General features: G+C 39.2%; 1 protein-coding gene and 1 pseudogene across 1 annotated transcript in view; one reads left to right on the top strand and one right to left on the bottom strand.

Annotated features, from left to right (window-relative positions):
- The window catches only part of LOC101048629 (putative uncharacterized protein CLLU1-AS1), a gene marked incomplete at its 5' end in the record, with an annotated part of 209,924 nt that overhangs the window by 104,652 nt on the left and 82,792 nt on the right, over window positions 1–22,480 (bottom strand). The gene's annotated exons all lie outside the window — the stretch shown is intronic.
- Window positions 11,036–11,508, top strand: LOC101048958 (mitochondrial carrier homolog 2 pseudogene; annotated as a pseudogene).

Below are 22,480 nucleotides of genomic sequence, written 5' to 3'. Positions count from 1 at the left end.
TATGGAACAAGAGTCATGACAGCAGTTGTTAAATGCTGACGACCTTGCTGGAGATTGAGTGGGACCAGTGCTAGGTACTTCTGGAGCAGTCATGGAAGAAATGGCGGGCCTATTGAAGGAACATGGCTTGGGTTAAGATGCGTCATTCTTCTGCAGGTGAAAGGATGGTGTTGTTGGTTTTTGTTGTTGTTGTTGTTATTGCTGCTGTTGTTGTTTTTTCCAACCTTATTTCTGGCTTTCTTGGCTCAGGAGCCTAAGTCTTACTCCAGGTATGTTTCGTTTGCACCACACACCACCACAGAGACAGCAGGAATTCATGCCCAGGAATAAATGCTAAATTGCAGCAATCTGCAAATTATCTACTCTACTGGAAAGCTCACTTAAAACCAGACTTTTAAAATAAGTAGAATTTTGGAAGGAACCCACAATCCCTTTTTGCATCACCAGCAGAACAGCTTGTCTGTAATCCTTTAATAAAGAAAAAGTTTCATAGATTAATCTCCCTTAGGCAAGCATCATTACTGGTATTTTAACTCCATAAGCAAGTCAACTGCAATAAATAAACTAAAATAATGAGAATAAGAATACTGTAATTACCACATGCTATTTATCAATGTCTTTCTTTCATGCAGTACTTTAAAACTGCTTTATTATATATAAGATCTTTACCTTCCCATCCTTACCCCTACTTCCCACCAACTCTGATAAGAAATTACTCTCAATAACTCTGAGAAATGTCCACTGGGATTATTTTGAAGGACATAATTATAGCTATTGAGAAATAGACTCAGTGTAATTGAAATTAAATTAGGATAAAATTGTTTTAAGTAGATTGATAATTGTACCTTGGGCTTTAAAATAACTAAACTTATGCCAGTAACCTCACCCAGACTGAGGGTGGATACATCCCCATACATCTGCTGTAGTGTTTTGATGTATCTGGGAGTATGGCCCGTCAATGTTTTTCCTCCCACACTAGCATACACCTGTACTTATCGAAGATAGTTTATTATCTGCACATGACAACACTATGAGTGCTGCAAATTTCCACTGAGAAAATTAACCTGTATGCCATTGTTGAAAGTCCTGCTCCCTCCCTGTGAGAAGCAGTTTCTTGACTGCTTTCCCCTATAAACTGCTTTAAACCTTCATTGCCTGCTTTTTGTGCAACCGAAACTGAACTCTTAGTGCTTACCAATAACCATATTCCCCTCTTCTTTCCAGGCCAAGCTAGAACATATTTTTCTTTCTCCCTAAGGTTTGGTGGTACCTGTGGCTGAGATCTTGCTAACAGAATGTGGGCCAAAGTGATGGGCACCATCTCTAGTCCTCGGCCATAAAAACCTTTCATCTGTGAACCTAGCTGAATGGAGAGGACTGATGATTTAGAGCACGTGGTAAAGCCATTAGATGGAAGGACCTGGGTTCCTGAATGACTATGCAGGACAGACTCTATCATTCCCCATGTTATTCCTTATTGAACTATGATATAAGCAAAAAAATAAATCTTTGTTGTGTTAAGACATGGAGGTCTGGGATTTTATCTGTTTTAGTCATTAGCATTATTTATTTTATCAGATACAGTAACTTTCTCACTTGCTTCTGCCTCTCCCTTTCTACAGTTATCTTATACTTTCTTCCTTTCATTTTTTCTGCAAAGAATTACTGCATGCCTGATATATGTGTCAGAAACAGAGCAAAATGCAGTGTAACTATATTCAAAGTAGCCCAAATGAACAACCAAACACTAACAATTTTAAAAGCACAATAATTTAGGTCTACTAATTCTTTTAAAGAGAGGTCAGCAAACTACAATCTGACCTGTTTTGTAAATTAAGTGTTTATGGGAACATAGCCATGTAAATTCATTTATGTGTTATCTATGGCAGCGTTCACACTACACTGGCTCACAAAGCCTAAATTATTTACTATTTGGCCCCTTACAGAAAATGCTTGTTGACTCCTGCTCTAAAAGGCCTTGGAAAAGATTCTCAAAGGAGATGATAGATGAGGTAGGTTTTGGTGGCATTCACTATGATAGAAAAAGAAGAAGACAGCATTCTGGAGAGGGAGAATAATAGCCAAGCAAGAAGTAGGTAATGTTAAAGGTTAGTCAAACAGTACCAAGAAAACATAGAGGTGACAGTGATTCTCTCTTTCTCATATCACTAAGCATTACTGGGAATACGTAACTGGAAGAACCAGACAGAGAAGTTTTGAAACTAGCAAACTTGTTGACCTCTGACCTTTAATTCTGTCTGGGTGCCAAATTTTAATGAATGATAGTCTATTAACACTAAATAGCATCATGTTCAACTGTAGATAAATGAGCCATACAACCTCATCCATCATTCCATAGCATAGACCAATAAGATTTCCTGGTGAATCAGGAGATAATCGGGAGGTGCAGCACTGGGATGGACTTCACTCATCAATTCTCTGAAAATCCCTTGAAAAATTAAAAGAGTATTCTGCATTTTACAAAAAAAAAAAAAAAAAAAAAAAAAAAAAAAAAAAAAAAAAAGGAAAGAAAAAGCTAAAGATCCCAATAACAAAGGAAAATGTATGTGCTAATATGATTCTTGTCTTAGTCTTCTTGGCCTGCCATAACAAAATATTGTAGACAGGATGGCTTAAACAACAGACATTGATTTTCTTACAGTTCTGAAGGCTGGAAGCCTGATCAGAGTCCCGGCATGAAATGTTTCTGGTGAGGGCTCTCTTTCTAGCTTGTAGATGGCCACCTTCCCATTGTATCCTTACGTGGCAGGGAGAAAGAGAGCTCTGTTGTCTCTTTCTCTTCTTATGAGGAAACTAATCTTATCATGAAGCCCACCTTTAAGACCTTATATAGCCTAATCATCTCCTAAAGGCCCCACCAACAAATATGATCACACTGGGAGCTTGGGATTTAACCTATAAATATAGGAGACAAACAATTCAGAACAAAGCACTCCTCAAAGTATAAATACATACTTTCAGTAAACATAAAAAAATTTTTTTCAATTTTTTTTTCTTTTTTTTTTTGAGATAGTCTCGCTCTGTCACCAGGCTGGAGTGCAGTGGCATGATCTCGGCTCACTGCAATCTCAACCTCCCGGGTTCAAGCAATTCTCCTGCCTCAATCTCCCGAGTATCTGGGACTACAGGTGTGCACCACTATGCCCAGCTAATTTTTGTATTTTTAGTAGAGATGGGGTTTCACCATGTTGACCAGGATGGTCTCGATCTCTTGACTTCGTGATCTACTTGCCTCGGTCTCCCAAAGTGCTGGGATTACAGGCCTGAGCCACTGCGCCCAGCCTTTTTTGAGTATCTCTTATATGACAGGCAGTCTTCTAAATTTGGAGGTGCAACAGTAGACAAAACACACAAGGTTCCTTCTCTCAGCTAGCTTACCTCTTAGTGGTAGGAGACAGAAAATTAACAGATAAATAATGGAGTAGGATACTATCAAATTTTGATAAATGTCTTGAAGAAAGAGACCAGGCTTCTTTAAAACTGAAACTCAGGGAAGAACTCAGGAAGTGGCATATGCAGTCATGCTGGAATCATAACAAGGAGCTGGCTATACAAAGATTTGGGGATGGAGTGTTCTAGGCAGAGGAAAGAACACAGGTAAAATGTTCAAAGCAGGAAAAGGTTTGGCCCATTTGAGCAACTGAAATAAGGCTGCAACTTTGAGAAGTCAGAGAAGAGTAGAGGATGAGGAGGTTAAAGAAGTAGTGAGAGAAAAATCCTTTCACAGAAGGACTTAGGGACATCAACTTTGATGCTCATCCTCACTAGTCATCGAAAGAAATGTTCAAAGGAAGAACCTTTTTATACTATCAGACTTACCATAAAATGATTTTTTAATTGGGTGTGATCAGAGGAAAACATATCTGTTCCAGCACCGGTTAAGGTGAATATTGGAACAAATCTTCCAGAAGGCATGTTGGTAATGTATTTATCAAGGCTTTGAAATGCCCACAACCTTGACCCAGCAATTTCTGTTCTAAGAATTCATTCTGAGAAAATCATAAGTGACTTTCTGTATTTGATGATATTCTTTGTAATGTTACCTATTGTAGATTTTGCAGTAGTATTTTTAAAAAAACAAAATAAACTTTCTAAAGAGTAGACTCTTATCATCACTTTAAAGTCTTGCAAACTACCAAAAATAGTTTCATATGAACTAAAAGAAATGTAGCAAAGTTGAGGATGTAACACTGTTATAGACAATGTTCATGTCACTCCAAAATTCTTATGTTGAAATCCTAATCCTCAATATGATGGTATTAGGAGGTGGAGTGTTTGGTAGGTAATTAGGTCATGAGAGAAAAGCCCTCATGAGTAGGATTAGCACCCCTATAAAAAATAGACTCAGCAGAACTCCTTTATCCCTTCTGCCATGGGAGAAGAGAGAAAAAGACAGCCACCTATGATCCAAAAAGTGGGCCCTCAATTAGTGAATCTGCTGGCACTGTGATTGTGGATGTCCCAGCTTCTAGAACTGTGATAAACAAATTTCTGTTGTTTATAAGCCACCTGGTTTATGACACTCTGTTACAGCAACCTGAACAAACCAAGACAAAGATTATAATATAATGCTGTTGATTGATATTTGACAAGAGGTATCAAACAGTATTTAATGCTGCTTCTGAGTAAGAGATATAAAGACACAAAAGACCTTCACATCTATGATACCAACAAGGAAAGCCTGCATAAAATTAAAAGCATGTGTTTCTATAAGAATAGCAAGAAGTGGCAGATGCAAGTAAGCCTTGATGAACTGAATTTCAGAGACAAGCCATCAATCCCTTTTTAAATGAGGAAAGAGTATGTAAGTGACCATTCCTGCAGGTGAGGACCTAGTCTCTATCTGGATGGATGGAGCTTCTTGTAGTTCAGGAGATTTTGTGTGAAGGAGGTGATACGGTTTGGGTCTGTGTCCCCATCCAAATCTCATCTTGAATTTTAGTTTCCATAATCCCCACATGTCGTGGGAGGGACCCAGTAGGAGGTAATTGAATCACTGGGGCTGTTCTCATGATAGTAAATAAGCCTCGTGAGATCTGATGGTTTTACAAAGGGCAGTAGCCCTACACACATGCTGTTTGCCTGCTGCCATGTAAGACGTGACTTTGCTCCCCATTCAACTTCCATCATAATTGTGAGACCTCCCTAGCCATGTGGAGCTGCGTGTCAGTTCAGCCTCTTTCCTTTATAAATCACCCAGTCTTGGATATGTATTTAATAGGAGCATGAGAACAGACTAATACAGGAAGATAAATCAACCAGCCTTTATTCAACAGTGAATGCTGGCAGGGAAAACTATTCTGATAGAGTCCCAGATGAAAAACAAATTGCTCAACCCAAAGTGCTCTCCTCTGCCCCTAACTCCAAATTATGGTGAGAAAGAGATAGTAGAAGACAGGCTGGAAAAGAACATAATCACATCATCTCTCACGTTCTCATGATGCATCCATTCCAGGTATATGTCAGATTGAATCCTGAGGTGAAACTACAGCCCAACCTCCTTCCAGTTTAAATATTATCATGATTTAAAAAAGTCTGCAAAGGAGGTTGGGAGTTTGGATAATCACAGGTTAATTCAATTTAATTAAAGCTTGATTCAGTAGCAGCTCAACCCCTTTCTAGGAGATAGCTAAACAATTAGTTCCTTCAGCAGAAGTTACACTCTCTGGATAATAAACAACACACAAAAATAAAGTACTTCAGTCTCCACTGTTCTTTTATATACAATGTCCAGAATACTATTAAATAAGTATAAGGCATGCAAAGAAACAGGAAAATGTGTGCTTATATTTAAGAGAAAATATAGTCACTAGAATCAAACCAATAGATGATTCAACTATTGGAATTAGCAAAGATTTTAAAACAATTGTTATAAGTATATTTTAAAATGTACAGAAAAAGTAGATGGCAATTAATGAAGAAACAGAGTTTTCTTAGGGAAAAAATAGAAACATTAAAAAAGAGGCAAACGGAACACTATAGGACTATAGGAATATAATATCTAATAAATATTTATTAAAGAAACTGAAGAACAACAGGTTAGTCATAAACATGTGCTGTTCCGATCTCCTACTCTGGGGAGAAAGATTGATAGCACAGTTACTGTTTCTATGCATCTATTGTAGCATTCTCACCAAGACAAGACGCTATAGGCTGATCCAGCCAATAGCTGAGAATGATAGAGGCATTAATGCAAGCCCATTCCTGTGAGCTACCGGATGTCTCCAGTGACTTTGATTAAGAAATTCCCATCAATCTGGCAAAACTGTTTTTAGACCTTTGCATCCATCCTAGACTTCACACAATCCTCCTTCCTTTCCCATCTCTCCCACGGGTATGAAACTTTAATCATGGTCTGAAGGTTTTCTCTACTTTCTTCTGTTCCCTCCTCTTTCATCCTTCACAGACATTTCCCAAATATATTTTTTGGAAGTCTAACCCCATCTTTGCATCTGATACTCAGTGGATCCAAACTAATAAAAGATCGTATACTTCAGATGGCAGTGAAAATGAACTTGAAATAAATTAGTAGAGATTTTAGAGCCTGAATCTCAGAGATGAAGATGATTGAAAGGAAAAAAAGGCCAGGTGCAGTGGCTCACTTCTATAATCCCAACATATCTGTAGGCCAAGGCGGGAGGATCACTTGAGGCCAGTAGTTCAAGATCAGCCTGGGAAACATAGCGAGACCATATTTCTACAAAAAAAAAAAAAAAAAAAAAAAAAAAAAAAAAAAGTTTAAAAATTAGCCAGGCTTTGTGGTGCACACCTGTAGTCATAGCTACTCAAGAGGCTGAGGCAGGAGGATTGCTTGAATCTTGGAGTTCAGGACTGCAGTGGGCCATAAACATTTTACTGCACTCCAGCCCAGGCAACAGAACAAGGCCCTGTCTCAAGGAAGGAAGGAAGGAAGAAACGAAAGAAGGGAAGGAGCGAGGGAGGAAGGGAGGGAGGATTAATGTTCCAAAGGATCAAATTAACTAGTCTAGTGCACTTGAAGTCTCAGAATGAAAGTAGAAAGAGAAATGTTTAAAGAGGTAATGGCTGAGCAGCCTTCAAATTATATTAGAAATAGCCACCCCAGGAGCAAAAAACCTCAATAAATATCAAGCCAAATAATAAGGAAAGACATTATGGTCAAATTGCTGAAAACCCAGTAAAAGATAAAATCTTATCTTCAACAATAAAAGAGGCAACCGGTACATAGAGGGGATAACGATGGGGAGGTTCTCTGGCTTTTCATCAAAAGCAAAGTAAGCCAGACTGCAATGGAGCAACAGCTTTGACATGCTGAAGAAGGGAAACGGTCAGTCTGGAGTTTTATAACCATAATAGCTGCCCTTGATTTGTGGGGATGAGATGGAGTTGTTTTCTGATTATCAAGGCTGAGATAGCTTATTGTCAGAAGACCCATACTACAGAGGATGTTAAAGAGGGACTTTAGATCGTGCAAAGACGGTGGAAGATAAGGGATCAGATCCCAGAAGGAACACTGGGGAGCCCCAGGGGTCATAAATTTGAACGTTTTCTTTTTCTTTTATTTCAACTTAGTTGGTGGAAAGTGAACCGTTAAAAGCAACACCGATGACAATATTTTGTAGAGTTTGTAACGTACGTAGAAGTGAAATGTATGTAGATCATGGCACCCAAGGCCAGAGGAGATGGTCGGAGCCACATTGTTACAGGATTGTTACTGTTTTTATGAGGTAGGGTAATATTATTTCAGACTAGACAGTGGAGGGGAGGAATGTATATTATGATCCTACAACAACTACTAGGGAAATAAAGAGTTAAGATTAAAAAAAAACATAAAAACAAGGAGCTGTAATAACTACGGGGCTTTTTTAAACCATGATCCACAATAAATATTTTATTTATTTAGTTTGTTATTGATTGGAGACAGTCTTGCTCTGTCACCCAGGCTGGACTTAGGTAACGTGATCATAGCTCACTGCAGCCTTGGACTCCTGGACTCAAGCAATCCTCCTACCACAACCTCCTGAGTGGCTGGCACTACAGGGGTCTCATTACACTGTCCAGGCTGCTCTTAAACTCCTGACCTCAAGCAATCCTCCCACCTTGGCCTCCCAAAGTATTGGTAATACACCCATGAGCCATCATGCCCAGCCGGAAATATTTTATATTGCTACCAAGTACACAAGTGTCCCACAACTCTCTCATAGGCATAAACATATAATACAGAATACATTATTCAAAGCAGTATTTATGATTACCAAGTGTAATGAATATTTTCTATTCTATTTCAGTTTTTAACATCCAGTATGACATACTGAATCAATTTTTACTACCAAACTCCTGCACTGGATCACAACTTGCAATTGGAAAAACACTGTTGCATAGTCTCTGCTGTCAGGTCATTTGCTTCTTAATTTCTTTAATTTTTTTTTTCTTGTGACTTGATTTTCACCAAGAAAGAATCTCATGCATAACATAAGCTATCCCCATTTTAGAAATGAGTAAACAGACTTGAAGAATTTAACTAACATTCTTAAGACCACAGGCTAGTAAGTAGAAAAAGTCAGATTTCAGTGTAGATTAAAATGTAAGAAATTCAACTGCAGAGCTCATAAGCACTGTACCACACTCTCTCCATCTTGATCACTAAATCTGGGGACCTGGGTATCACTAATGGGTGCCCGTACTCATACACATTTTTCTTGGGATAAAAGACTAGTTTTCATCTGTAACCTTTAAAAAGCAACTGAAGAATCACAATACTATAGTGTTCTGCCCTAGTTTACTGCCCTAGTTTGTTTTTTCATGCCACACAACTAAGATCTCTTCACATTATTTGAGCAGGCACTTTTGAAAGCTCCAGTCACTTAACCATGATAGAACTCTAACCTGCAAAGCTTCACATCTTATACTTTCCTTTGTATATGCTATTGGTAAGTGGGTGGCAACAGAAATCTACAAATATATAAAAGAGAAACTTCAATCTACTGAGGCTATTTTTCAACTCTAAGATTCTGTAAACCTATAATTGTAATCAAGGGCCCAGCCACCTGCTATTCTATAATGAAGCCACAAGATAGGCAGTTGTCTAAATTGCTCAGAAAGATATACAAAGACAGGGGTTCCTTTGTTTCTTTGTTAGTCTTCCCTGGAGTTTTGCAAGACCTAATGTTAATTAGAGTCTCTTAGTGCAATTTAACCATATTCCTCTTAGTGTATAGAGATAGAATAATTTAGCTTTCCCTAGAATAAACTTTTTTTCATATACTTATATACTTAAGGGCAACTATTTATGTACTCACCATTTAGCTTTTTCCTCTCTAGACTAAATAAATATAATCTCCTTAATTTTCCCTCACTGATTTGATTTTCTTCATAATTATTTTTGTAGTGCTCCTTAGGAAACCCTCTCTAATTTCTACATGTGCATTTTAAAGGGTAGATTCCTATATTGATCGCATTACTAAGGGCCTGACCAGTACCAAGTATGCCTGGATGATCTGCAGCTCTTGCAGGCTGCGCTTTCTAACACAAAGCTGAGTACAGGTTAAGCATTTCTAATCTGAAAATTCTAAGTATGAAATCCTCCAACATCTGAAATTTTTTGAGGGTCAACATGATGCCACAAGTAGAAAATTCCACATCTGACCTCATGTCAAAACTCTGTTAGATGCATGATATTATCAAAAAATACTGCATTAAATTACCTACCGGTTATGTGTACAAGGTCTATAATAAATTTCATGTTTAGACTTGGGTCCCATCCCCAAGATAACACCTTATGTATATGCAATTATTCCCAAAACCTGCAAAAAAGTCCAGCATCTGAAACAGTTCTGTTCCCAAGCATTTTGAATGAGGGATACTCATCTGGGTTATGTTAACATTTCCGAAAGCATTACTGCCAGTTACTGGACTGCCAACAGCTAAGGTTGAATCTCATTCACACAAACTGCCATGAGCCAACTGAACCAATACCCTATATTCTCCTGTTAAAAATATCTGCTCATATGCTTTTAAGACATTTAGATTTCTTCTTTTATTATTGAATTATCTTCCATTTGGTTTGGGAGTTTCATTTTAATATTTCTCTATTGCGACATTATTATTTTCACTGATTTCAAAAGTACCCTTTATATTAAGGATTTTAACCCTTTTTTAAGTTCTTATGCAATCAAATATACTGCCAATTTTTTCTTTGCTTTTTATTCCATTTTTTTCAAAGTCCTGATTTCAAGCCCAAGATCAATGAATAATTATCTAATTTGTTTTAACTTTTTCAGGATTTCACACTTTTTAGCAATCAACGTTTTAATTCTACAGCACTAACTTTGGTATTTATCTTAGTGTAGGATATGGTTTTTTAAAAAAAACTCACATTTTTGTGTGTGAGAGAGAATTTGCCAAATTTTTTTTCCAATTCATCATTTTTCCATTGGTTTAGCAAAATCCTTAACCTCTAAACATTAGATGACAGGACCAACCCCATTTTCCCTGTCCATTCCCCATTTGTGCCAACCTAAAGTGCCTCCAGACATTGCCAAATGCCCCCTTGGGAAACAAAATCACCCCAGGTTGAGAACCACTGGCCAGAGTAATTTCATTAGAAAGATTAAAAATGAAGCCAGGCTGCAGCAGGTGCCATCCGGGCAGACAAAGCCAGTCACGTCCTCCTGGGCTCTGGTCTCACCATCCTGTCCCAGCTGCTCATGTGGGGTATGAACCTCTTCCTCCAAAAATAGGATGCAATATTTTGAGATGACAACTATTTCAGCTTCATAATTCTTTTGTTGCGCTCAGCACATTGCCAGTATCCACGAGAGGTATGGGTTTTTCATCCAAGACTGTGTTAAGGCATCAAACTGTGGCCCATGGAAAAGTTTTACAGCATTCCCAGGAGTGTGATGAAGGTGAGGGGTTAGGACCTGGAAATGTACAAAAAGAAATCTCATCTTCCCTTGACTGAGTTATCAAGGTATCAAGGAGACAACTTGAAAGATGATGGTTCATTCTGCGGCGACCCTCATCACACATCCCTTCCGTGTGGTCACTCTGAGACCTATGGTACAATTCATTGGCAAAGGACCTAAGTACTGTGGACTTTGTGACTTCATAACCATCTATCAGGAAGAGAGAATCCTAGGGTTTTTTCTAGGACTGGTTCCTTGCCTCCTAGGTGACATAATTTCTTTGTGGCTGTGTAGCTCACTGGTCTAACTCATCAATACCTATGCACTGGAGGGCAGGGTTTCTACCATGAGTGAAATAAAGAGTTACTCCCAAGCTGTCACAAGATTTTTGCTGGCATGTTGACCTGTCCCTTTGTGCTTGTCTAATCTTATGGCTGTCAACGACTATGGTCTTTCTAGTGGATGCCCTCCTTACTCCCCAATATACACTTCACAGATAGATTGTTGGTGCATGCTACAAAAACAGGGAAATATGAGCCCAGGAAATAGCTTGTTTTTCCATAAGGTCCCCTTTGGGAAGATTTATTGTTGTGATTTATAGATGTGGGGCAGAGAAAGTGACATTTCTATAGTCCTAGATGCACAGAATTATGGCAGAAATGTTGATTTCTACACAGTGTGATGCACTTTTATAATAATCATTTAATGTTGGGGGGAAAAGACTGCAAAGGGTTATGAGTGAGCAGGTGGTGCAAAGTGAAGTCAGAAGCTTAGCTGGAAAAATAGGAAGAGAGAGAGACAATAACTAGAACAGAATGTGTGATTAATGGATAATTTATTTTTTTAAGATGCAATAGGCTAGAGCGTGCTTAAATTGTGACAAGAAGATCCAACAAATAACTTATATTTAAACGTGGCTAATAGATGGAGCAAGATCTCTAGGGAAATAGGGGAGAATGGGAGGCAGAGAATCCCCAAATGAGTTTTTCTTAAGGGTAGCTTTGTAATGTTGGGAGGGACTCAGGACTTTTCAAAGAATTTCCCTCTGTTCGCCTTTATTGTTTCTGCGAAATAGGGAACAATCTAGAGAGTGAGAAGAAAGTGGAAAAGCAAAGGCCCTTTAATGGCGAGAGTTGTTAAGTGGCCCTAATTGGAGCACAGATCATTCTTTTCAGGAGGCATTGACAATACAGTTGAAGTTGGAGATCATGAACCGTCAGTGACAAAAATGCTCTAACGCCTTTTTTTCCCCCAGCAGTTTTCAGCAACCCAGGACAGATATGCAGGAGATTCATAATCAGATTGATCAAGACATTGGTTTTTGCCAGGTGAGTGTAATAGGCAGTCAATGTAGCAGTAAAGTTAAGGATTTGGGAAAGTTGGATCTTATTTTTTCTTGTTTTGTTTTTGAGACAGGGTCTTGCTTTGATTCCCCAGCTGGACTGCAGTGGCACGATCATAGCTCACTGCAGCCTTGACCTCCCTGACTCAAGTGATCTTCCTACCTCACCCTCCCAAGTACCTGGTACCACAGCCATGCACCGCCAAGGAAAGCTGAATCTTTAAGAAATGGATTACTCCAAATGCTCATCTGGAAGAACAAACCTGCAACATGACCTCCTATCACACATAAAATGTATATAACATATTATATTACATATATTATATTATTATTCCATAGTTTAAAGGCTTCAAGTAAACAACAAGACAGAAAAATAGAAAATTTAGAAAGTAATTTATATAATCTAGAGAAGGAAGATCTTTCTAAAAGCAAAACAGGACACCCAGAAATCATACATTAAAAGAGTTATATTTAACTATATGCATTTGGAAAAATTTTTCATAGCAAATAAATGACACTATTAAACAAAGTTAAAAGGTAAAACACAGACTGCAGTGCATATGATAAAAGAGCTCCCACAAATCAATAAGCAAAGTGCTAATATCCCAGAGGGAAAATGGGCAAATATATAAACAATGTTATTACAAAGAAAAATTCAAAGGAAAATAAATATATAAAAATATACACAACCTAACAAGAAGTTAGATAAATGCCAATTAAAATATTGATGAGATTCCATCAAAATGGCAAAAATTAAAGGGTATGTTCAACTTCAGTGAGGAGGTAAGGGAATGAACGCATGGCTGATGGGATTGGAAATTGCCATTCTCTTTTGGGAAATTAATAGCAGCATATACTAAAGGGTAAAACACATACATATGAGAAAGCATTGCCAATATCATACACCAACATTAATGTGTATATGTGTAAATATAAGTGTGTATGTATATACTTATAATATAAATACATATATATAAGAATATTTATTGTAACTTTTTTTTTTTTTTTTTTTGAGATGGAGTTTCACTCTTGTTACCCAGGCTGGAGTGCAATGGCGCGATCTCGGCTCACTGCAACCTCCGCCTCCTGAGTTCAGGCAATTCTCCTGCTTCAGCCTCCTGAGTAGCTGGGATTACAGGCACGCGCCACCATGCCCAGCTAATTTTTGTATTTTTAGTAGAGACGGGGTTTCACCATGTTGACCAGGATGGTCTCGATCTCTTGACATCGTGATCCACCCGCCTCGGCCTCCCAAAGTGCTGGGATTACATTACTGTAGCATTCTTAATCACAAAAATGGGCTGATTGCCAAAAATAGAGAAATAATTGAATTAGCTACAAGACATTTATACAACAGAATATTACTGTAACCACTCAACGGGTTAACCTTGCCCAATTTATCAAGACAGAAAAATTGCAATAGAGAAAGCATTTAATCCACTCAGAGCCGCTATACAGGAGACTGGAGTTTTATTATTACTCAAATCAGTCTACCTGAAAATTCAGGGATCAGAGTTTTTAAGGATAGTTTGGCAGGTAGGATGCTGGGGTGGGAGTACTGATTAGTTGGGTCAGAGACAAAAATCATAGGAAGTCAAGTTGTCCTCTTGTGCTGATTCAGTTTCTGGGTGGGAGCCACATGTGTCAATCTGGGTGGTGCCAGCTGACTTTGAGTGCAAGGTCTGCAAAATATCTCAAGCATAGATTTCAGGTTTTACAACAGTGATGTCATCCCGAGGAGCCATTTGGAGGGGTTTAGAATCTTGCAATCTCCAGCTGTGGAGATTTCTCATCTTGTGGCTAATTCATTAGTCCTGCAAAGGCAGTCTAGTCCCCAGGGAGGAAGGGGGTTTGTTCTGGCAAAGGGTTGTTACCATCTTTGTCTCCAAGTTGAACTATAAACTAAGTACCTCCCAGAGTTAGTTCGGCCTATGCCCAAGTATGAACAAGGATAGCTTGGAGGTGAGAAGCAAGGTGGAGGTGGTTAGGTCAAATTACTTTTACGGTCATAATTTTCTTAGTTACAATTTTTGCAAAGGCAGTTTCATTATGCTACTATAAATAGAATTGGTGGGCTCTACATTAGTTGACCTGGAGAGACATCCAGATGAACTATTAAGTGAAAGAAAACAAGTTTCAAATGTATGTGTGTCGGGTGATTTCATCAACACGCATATATGGAGCATGCATTTATGTTTATTTGTATGAGCATGAAGAAAAATAGACATAGGACCATAAATCAAACCATGGCTGATGGGACTATAAATTGCCATCCTCTTTTGGGAAATCTGTTCTTAGGAGTAGAAATGGATTGGATGGGATAAGAAAAGATTGTCAACTTTTTCTCTATAAATGTTACGTTGTTTTCAAAGCATGCTTCATGTTAATAATTTTTAAAAATTGATTTAAAAAATACAAGACTAAAGCATGAAATGGTAATTCACAAACTGTCAAGAAAGCATCAGATATTGGTGATGATCCATTCTTATTTTTCTATGTAATATATAGAAACATTGTTAAAATGAAAGCACATGATCACATCTCACTACTTAACAAAAGAATTGCTTTCGTGTCAGAGGTCTCAATTTGTGCTTGAGTGGTTGTCACCATAGGATTCAGACATGTCTGGGCACGTGTAGAGGCTATGGGGTCAGGCCCACTGGGGGTTGATTTGCATGAGGGAAGACTAAGGAGCCTCCTAAGAAAATCCTGTCTTTAACTAGAATTGGACACATGTTTTTGGTCAAACAGTATTGAAACGCATGGCATGATTTTAAGCACAGCGTTAAGACAAAAGGTAAACATCCTGACTATGTAATGTTTTCCAACCCAATCCCTATCTGGGTTCTAGAACCAGGAATAGTTGTATTAATTGAAGTGATAGACTCCACACAAAAATATCTCTGAGATGCTGAAGAGACAAGAGTAAGCAATTTGGGGACCTGTGTAGGAAGTGTGGTACTAAAGAGGGAGCCAGCATGGTAAGATTTCAGGGGCATTCAGCAGGAGGATGGGCCACAGGAAAGGACGCGGGAGGAAGAGGGAATCCCTTCTACCTTCTGCTTTATTCACTTGACATTAATACTACACGTTTCTCTCCATTTCTATGGTCTTATCTGCCATTTTTAATGAATAAATACTATTTCATTGATATATATGTATCAATATTTATTAACCTCTTATCTTTTTTTAACTGTTTGAGTTCATTTGGAGTGCTATAACAGAATACCATGTACTGAGTAGTTTATTAAAAACAGAAATTTATTCTCATAGTTCTGGAGACTTGGAGGGCCAACATAAAGGTGCCAGCAGATTCTGGTGAGGGCATCCTTCTTGGTTCATAGACAGCTGTCTTCTTTCTGTGTCCTCACATGGTGGAAGAAGCAAGGAACCCTCTGAGACCTCTCTTCTGAGGACACTAATCCCAATCATGAGGACTCCTCCCTCATCACCTAATCACCTGGGAAAGACCTTACCTCCTAAGTTCATTCTCTTGGAGATTACGACCTCAGCGGATGATTTTCAGGGGGCAGGGCATGAACATTCAGGCCATAGCATCTGCTGTTACAGAACTTCATATGTATAGCTGTGTTTTGATGTTCAATTATTTTCTTAAATTCCCCAAAGCTTACACTGACAAGTTCAAAAGATTTGAACATTTGCATATGCATAGTGATACATTAGACATAGTCATGTTGTTTTTCCCAAGCTTTGAAGCAATTTAGCATGCCATCGGCAATGCTAAAGTTATCAAGATTTTGTCACAAATTGGACAGTTGGGTTTTATCTTTTGCATTTAACAAATATTTATTGAGTATCTACTATTTACTATGGCCAGCCACTCCTCTGCATATTTCCTTCCAAGTTCCCATGTGGCTTTCTGAGTCCTAGGATGACGGTCTTCAGGACTTACTGCTCTGTAAGCACTGTGCAAAAAATTTACTAATAGCCAAGAAAAATCCACCTGCCATGGGATCCTGTTTTCCCTATTAGGAGGCCTTCTATTTTCCAGTGGCTGTTGGGGAGACACTGCCTCCATCTTCTCGTTTACCTGCAGAAGCAGTTTCCCTCCTTGCCACTCAGATTGATTTTCCAGGATATCTCTTCCCATTCTTTCTATATCCAGTGCTGTTTCCTCTTTCAATGTGTCCTTCCTTTCTACCTCCTGGAGTAGAGGACCCTCCTGGAGAGACAGAAGTCCTGGGTAACCACGTCCTGCCATATCCTAGGATCACTGTGATTCCCCGGTCCCCAGAGCTCCCCAGACCTAGGGAGAGTCAGATCAGCCGCACTTTCCCTGTGCCCGAGCAGGTCCCCAAAACACTAGCCCTGCTCCCTCCTGGAAGCTGATCTTCCCACGTCCTTCCCACAGCCGGCGCTTTGGGAAGAACTGGTCCAGTACGTTCAGCTCTCCAGTGAGAGTTTTCACCACAGATGATAGCCTCTGATCATCATGTTGGATGTGATTCTTTCCCATCCGCTGACCTAAGTGACTTGGTTCTTGCTCTTGCTCTTGCTCATGTGCTTACAATCTCTTATGTGGCCAGATTTCTCAGTCTTTTTCTTTGTGATTTCTTCTGACACTTCAGAGTAAAATTGTTTTTAAAAAAAGGACAGTGTTTCCCCTCCCACAAACACTCCCTTAGTGGAAGCTGTTTTTCTCTCTCCTGGATTTCCCCTCTGGAGTCCCCTTCCACACTCTCTCCTGGAAGCCTGTCTTTCCCTCCTGAACTCCATCTCTCTCTTTACTCCCTTCCACTCAGTGTGGAAGCTGCTTTCCTCTCCTGGATTCCGTCTTTCTGGATTCTCTCACTCAGTGTGAGAGGTAGCTGTTTCTCTCTCCTTCTCCTGTTTCTCTCTCTCTAAATAAATCCCTTTCTACACACACAAAAAAGACTGTTTTCTCCAAAGATCTGACAATCAATAACTTACATTTCCTGCAAAATTTTCTATTATCTAACACTTTAGCCATATGAGATTTATTTTAATTATGAGGTATTAAATTGCTGTATTAAATTGATTTTTTCAAAAAGAGATGGAGCTAATAATGCTAAACAATGTGTATTAAATAATTCCTTATTTTCACTGTTTTTTTTAAGATGCTTCTTGTTACCTGTTATATTCTTATATGCAATATGCTTATTTCTGAACTATGCTGTTCCATTTAACTATATGCTTATTGGGGGAAGATATACCTTCATTTGTTGTTCTCTTTGCAAAATACTAGTTCATGCTCTTAGTTGAGCATGGGGGTGGTAAGTGCTAAACAAATGACATCTATTTTTGCAAATAAAAATTACAATTATGTTAAGTTCAAATATCTTATTGAGATTTTTGAGGTGAACTATAGTCAAACTATAAAGGTGTTGAATAAAATAGAAGGCTTTCTGATTCATCATTATTTCAAGGAAAATAGTACACTCTTCCATTCATCTTCTCTAATATTATTCAGTAGAGCTTTATACTTTCATTTCTATCAGATAAGACATGCCACTCTTTCATAAGAATTCTTATTGTTAAATAATTTAGATAATATATTATTCTGGGATTAAATAAAAGGACCCCTGGTATGTATTTATAAATACTGCATTCATCTGTATACTTTATTGATGCCTACAGTTATTTTATGTTTAGATTATTTCTTTTAGTTTTTAAAAGTGCGCAATTGTAACGTCTAAAAATGATATTTTAATTTTGTTTTCCAGTATTAATTCTTCTGATGTTTTAAAAAGTATTTTCTTGCATTGACCACAACTTCCAAAGCAATATCAAACCCATAGAAAAATGGTTGCCTTGGTTTTCTCACCGATTTGAAAGGGAAACTTCCAAACAGGAGGAAGGAAAGGAGACTTTGGAATAAGAATTGAAGGCTTCTTAATGCTGATGGTGCATTTTACAAGCTAGAAATCCAAAACAAATTCCACAACTCCCTGAATCCCAGTTTCTTCACCAGGAAGATGAGGATATGAATACATCTCACAGTGTCATAGGAATAACTGAGTTATCATCTGCAAAGCACCTGGCACTCAAGGCAGACACAATACATTTTACTTTTACGTAGTAATAGAGGTGAGATTTAAAGCCAGATCTACCTGACTTCAGGCCCACACCAATAACCCTGTGCTCTGCAGCCTCTTCAGGAGGATTTCATTTGTGTGTAGGTCACGCCCATGTATGGAAACAAACACAGCCACAGATATCTCAGTCTATCAGCCACAGCAAAATAAACCCTGAACACTAAGGTACCTCTGTGAATACACCAGCTTTCCTTCATACACAGCATAACATATGGATTTGAATGTCTAAACTCCGACAGGCCTGGCCAACATGGTGAAACCCCATCTCTACTAAAGATACAAAAAAAAAAAAAAAAAAAAAAAAAACCACAGGCATGGTGACAGGTGCCTGGAATCCCAGCTTCTCAGGAGGCTGAGGCAGGAGAATCACTTGAACCTGGGAGGTAGAGGTTGCAGTGAGCTGAGATGGCGCCATTGCACTCCAACCTGATGACAGAGTGAGACTCCATCTCAAAAAAGAAAAGAAAAGAAAAGAAAAGAAAAGAAAAGAAAAAAGAAATGTCTAACCTCTATCAGGTAAGTACAAATTCCAAGGTAGTGGCTACCTCTAACGAGGGGAGGTCAGAGATGGGGTGTGAGGATAGAGGAAAAATATAAAAAGAGATGCAAGTCATTGATACTATTATAGTACTTAGGTTGGGTGGTGGCTTCACAGGTGACCATTATATTATTATACTTTATAATGTACAGGTATTTCAGTGTCCTGTTTAGTATGCATTAAGTTATATACAAAATATTAAACAAAGTCAAAAAAGTCTCTGGACAAATTTAAAAGATCATGAGTATTTAATTAATTCCTGGCCAGGCACAGTGGCTCAAGCCTGTAACCCCAGCACTTTGGGAAGCTGAGGTGTGTGGATCACAAGGTCAGGAGTTCAAGACCAGACTGCCCAAGATGGTTTCACCTTGTCTCTACTAAAAATACAAAAATTAGCCAGGCGTGCTGGCAGGTGCCTGAAATTCCAGCTATGCAGGAGGCTGTGGCAGACAATTGCTTGAACCTGGGAAGCAGAGGTTGCAGTGAGCCAAGATCCTGCCACTGCACTCCAGCCTGGGCAACAGAGCGAGACTCCACCTCAAAAAAAAAAAAAAAAAAAAAAAAAAGAAAAGAAAAGAAAAAAGAAGTCCTATTCTTTCTACCCTGTCTCATTGTACAGTGAACAAAAGGTACCTAAGCCAGGCCACACCCCTGAATCTTTTTTCCTATAATCATATTTTCCTAGATACAAGACCTGGGAGTTATCAGACCTGATTTTTGGATATTATTTGTCCTGGAAAATAAAAAAAAAATGTTTTTCTTTAAGGGAGAGTCTTCCTTTTGTCAAAGTTTCAAGTGAAATTTAAAAATCAGCCTGTTTCACTGCCACCAGCTCATAAACACTGTACTAAAGGGCAAGAAGCATGCTTTATTCCTCTTGTAAAATCCCAAAGCACCTAGTACAAGGCCCTGCACTTAGTAGGTGGACAATTGACATTTGTTAATCAATGCATAAATGACGAGCCAAGTCTCAGAGCTTCCATGGAGAATCTTAAATGTCACTCCTTTTGAAATACAACCATGCTTCTCAAACTACTAAAAATTTCGTAATGAACCACCCACAGACACAACCTTGTATGAATATCCCCTGTGTTCCCCAAATCCTTTGTGACCTATGGACACAATTGCTAAACGTGAGTCATGCTTCTTTCACTCCCACACAATGGGTATTTTTAATGCTACAGCATTTCCTGCAGTCAAGTGCTCAGGAAATGGTTTTTGCAATAATGACCTCAGCCTCCCCATGTTCCCCCCACCCCCACCACAGAATCCCAGAATAACTGAACAGGTGTCCAAATACCCAGGATTACCCAAGAACCCTCACAACCTGTCTTCTGTTTCCTATCAAAGTCACGAGGTTAACCCCTTGCCCTTTGGAGTTCAAAAGGAATGTGTCCAAGAACTGAACATGTCCATATCTGCACTTTATTTATATCAAGACACAGTTTATTCCCAAGACTGTCAATGGTCTCCATACCCCAGAACTAAGTCTGTAGACCATCATGGCTAAAAGTATGAACTCTGGAATTCAAAAGCCTTAGAGACTGAATTCTGACTCTGCCACTAAGTATGTGGCTTCAGCCAAGTCATTTAGCCATTCAGAGCTTCAATATTCTTATCTGTAAAATGGAAAAGGAATGTCTGAAAATCACTCATGTAAACTGTGGCTCTCCAGGCCCGATACACAGTAATATGCCTAGGACTTGCTAATAGTTAATAGTGTGTCAAGTTTCCCCAGACTGAACCTTAGGGCCTGGTCAGTTTCTCCTGGACAGCAGTCATTCTGACAGCTTAGGATCTGTAAGTGCCCATATACCTTCAGAACCTCAACCTGCTCTTAGGAGCAATGTCTGGACACCCTCTGAGGATCAGAAGCAGGAAAGGAGATCAGATGGTGAGAGGATAAAGACTATTGATATCCAGGAGAGGTTGTAAAACCACTTGGGCACACCCAGGTTCAAGACAAACAAAGAGGCCATCACATGAGGGTGGGAGAAGAGGTATTTACTTAATGAGGCACCTGCCAGTTCTCATGGTAAAAGTCTACACTTGTTTGGAAAAGAGTTATGTCTGTTCTATGATTTTATTTTTTAAAAAGGGAAACTCAACAACAAAAATGATGATGAAAATGACAATTTGACTATGGAAAACAGGCTCCTGCTATTCTCATCAGACCATCTGACAAACTTCCCAAGGGAGTCTAAAGAGGATGCCCTGGGGGTCCGCCAAACTGCAACTGCCCTGGAAATCAGATTTAAACAGCTCAGACACGAGGGCAAAGGGCGAGAGGCATGCATCCCTAAGCACCAGCCCTTCAGCCCGGCAGAGGAGCACAGACAAAGCTGTCCCGGAAGAATTGCTTGGGAGGTGCAGATATGAAGAATAAGATCCTGCTGGTAGCTCTGGGAAACACAGCGGCACTCGGCACACACTGGCCCTGGCAGTCAGCAACCGGCTGGCTCAGGCTGAGCAAAACCTTTCTGTGAACGTGGCATGAAAGCGGACCTCTCAGAGGCTCATGTTCTCTGAAGGTGAAAGATCAACAACAAAAAAAGGCATTAACCCCTCTCCTAAGTGATATTTCATGGCCATCAAATGGCCATCAAAGTCCCATCAAAGGAGCAGCTCATGTCAGCTCATGTTCATAGGCTGAGGGGAGATGCTCCCAGCAATTTAGTCACATTGGCAGTCCCGGGGAGGAAGACGTGGCCTATGGGCCCTCTCCATGTATGAAGGGCAGCACTTTGCATAACAAATGTTCCATGCATAATCTTGGAACATTGGCAGAGTTCTTTCTGGACCCAGTAATGATAATTACTCTTTGTCCTAATTAAGGAGAAAATAAAGTAGCTAATACTACAAATCAACAAGTAGAATTAGAATGATGTATAAGGAGCCCTTGAGTTTGCATCAGGAGACTTCCTCCTCTGTGTGACCATGAGTATATTATGTCAGCCACCTGAGCTTTTGCTTCCTCATCTATAAATCCTTTTTTTTGTTTGAGATGGAGTCTTGCTCTGTCACCAGGCTGGAGTACAGTGTCATGATCTCGGCTCACTGCAACCTCCGACTCCATAGTTCAAGTGATTCTCCTGCCTCAGCCTCCCAAGTATCTGGAATTACAGACACATGCCACCAAGCCCAGCTAATTTTTTATTTTTAGTAGTGGTAGACTGTGTCTCGATATAAGTAAAGCGCAGATATGGGCGTTTTCACCATGTTGGCCAGGATGACCTCGATCTCCTGACTTTGTGATCTGCCCACCTTGGCCTTCCAAAGTGCTGGGATCCCGAAGGCATAAGCCACCATGCCTGAGGTTTTAAATCCTTTCTTTAAGGAAACATCTTATGGGTTCCTTTGAGTGCTTCTATTCTAATTTATTGTTCTTTTCATTTAAAATTTTTTAGAAGAGATTTAGCATGCATGCAGTAAAATACACAGCAAAATATGTAGTATTCTTACTTAGAATTTCATGCCGTTCAAGGGGTGAAAGATGGTGGTCAGGTAATAATGATTCTCTCCTTGTACTAGCTTCAAAAATTATGCTATAGATGAGAAACTAGATATTCCAAGGCATAGGGAACATGTCACCCATATCACTCAGATTAGAACTTTG

Source organism: Saimiri boliviensis, chromosome 7 (genome assembly GCF_048565385.1).
Source record: "Saimiri boliviensis isolate mSaiBol1 chromosome 7, mSaiBol1.pri, whole genome shotgun sequence".
NCBI classification, from domain to species: Eukaryota; Metazoa; Chordata; class Mammalia; order Primates; family Cebidae; genus Saimiri; species Saimiri boliviensis.
The sequence above is the reverse complement of the archived record's forward strand: the minus strand, read 5'-3'. Positions and strand labels throughout refer to the sequence as shown.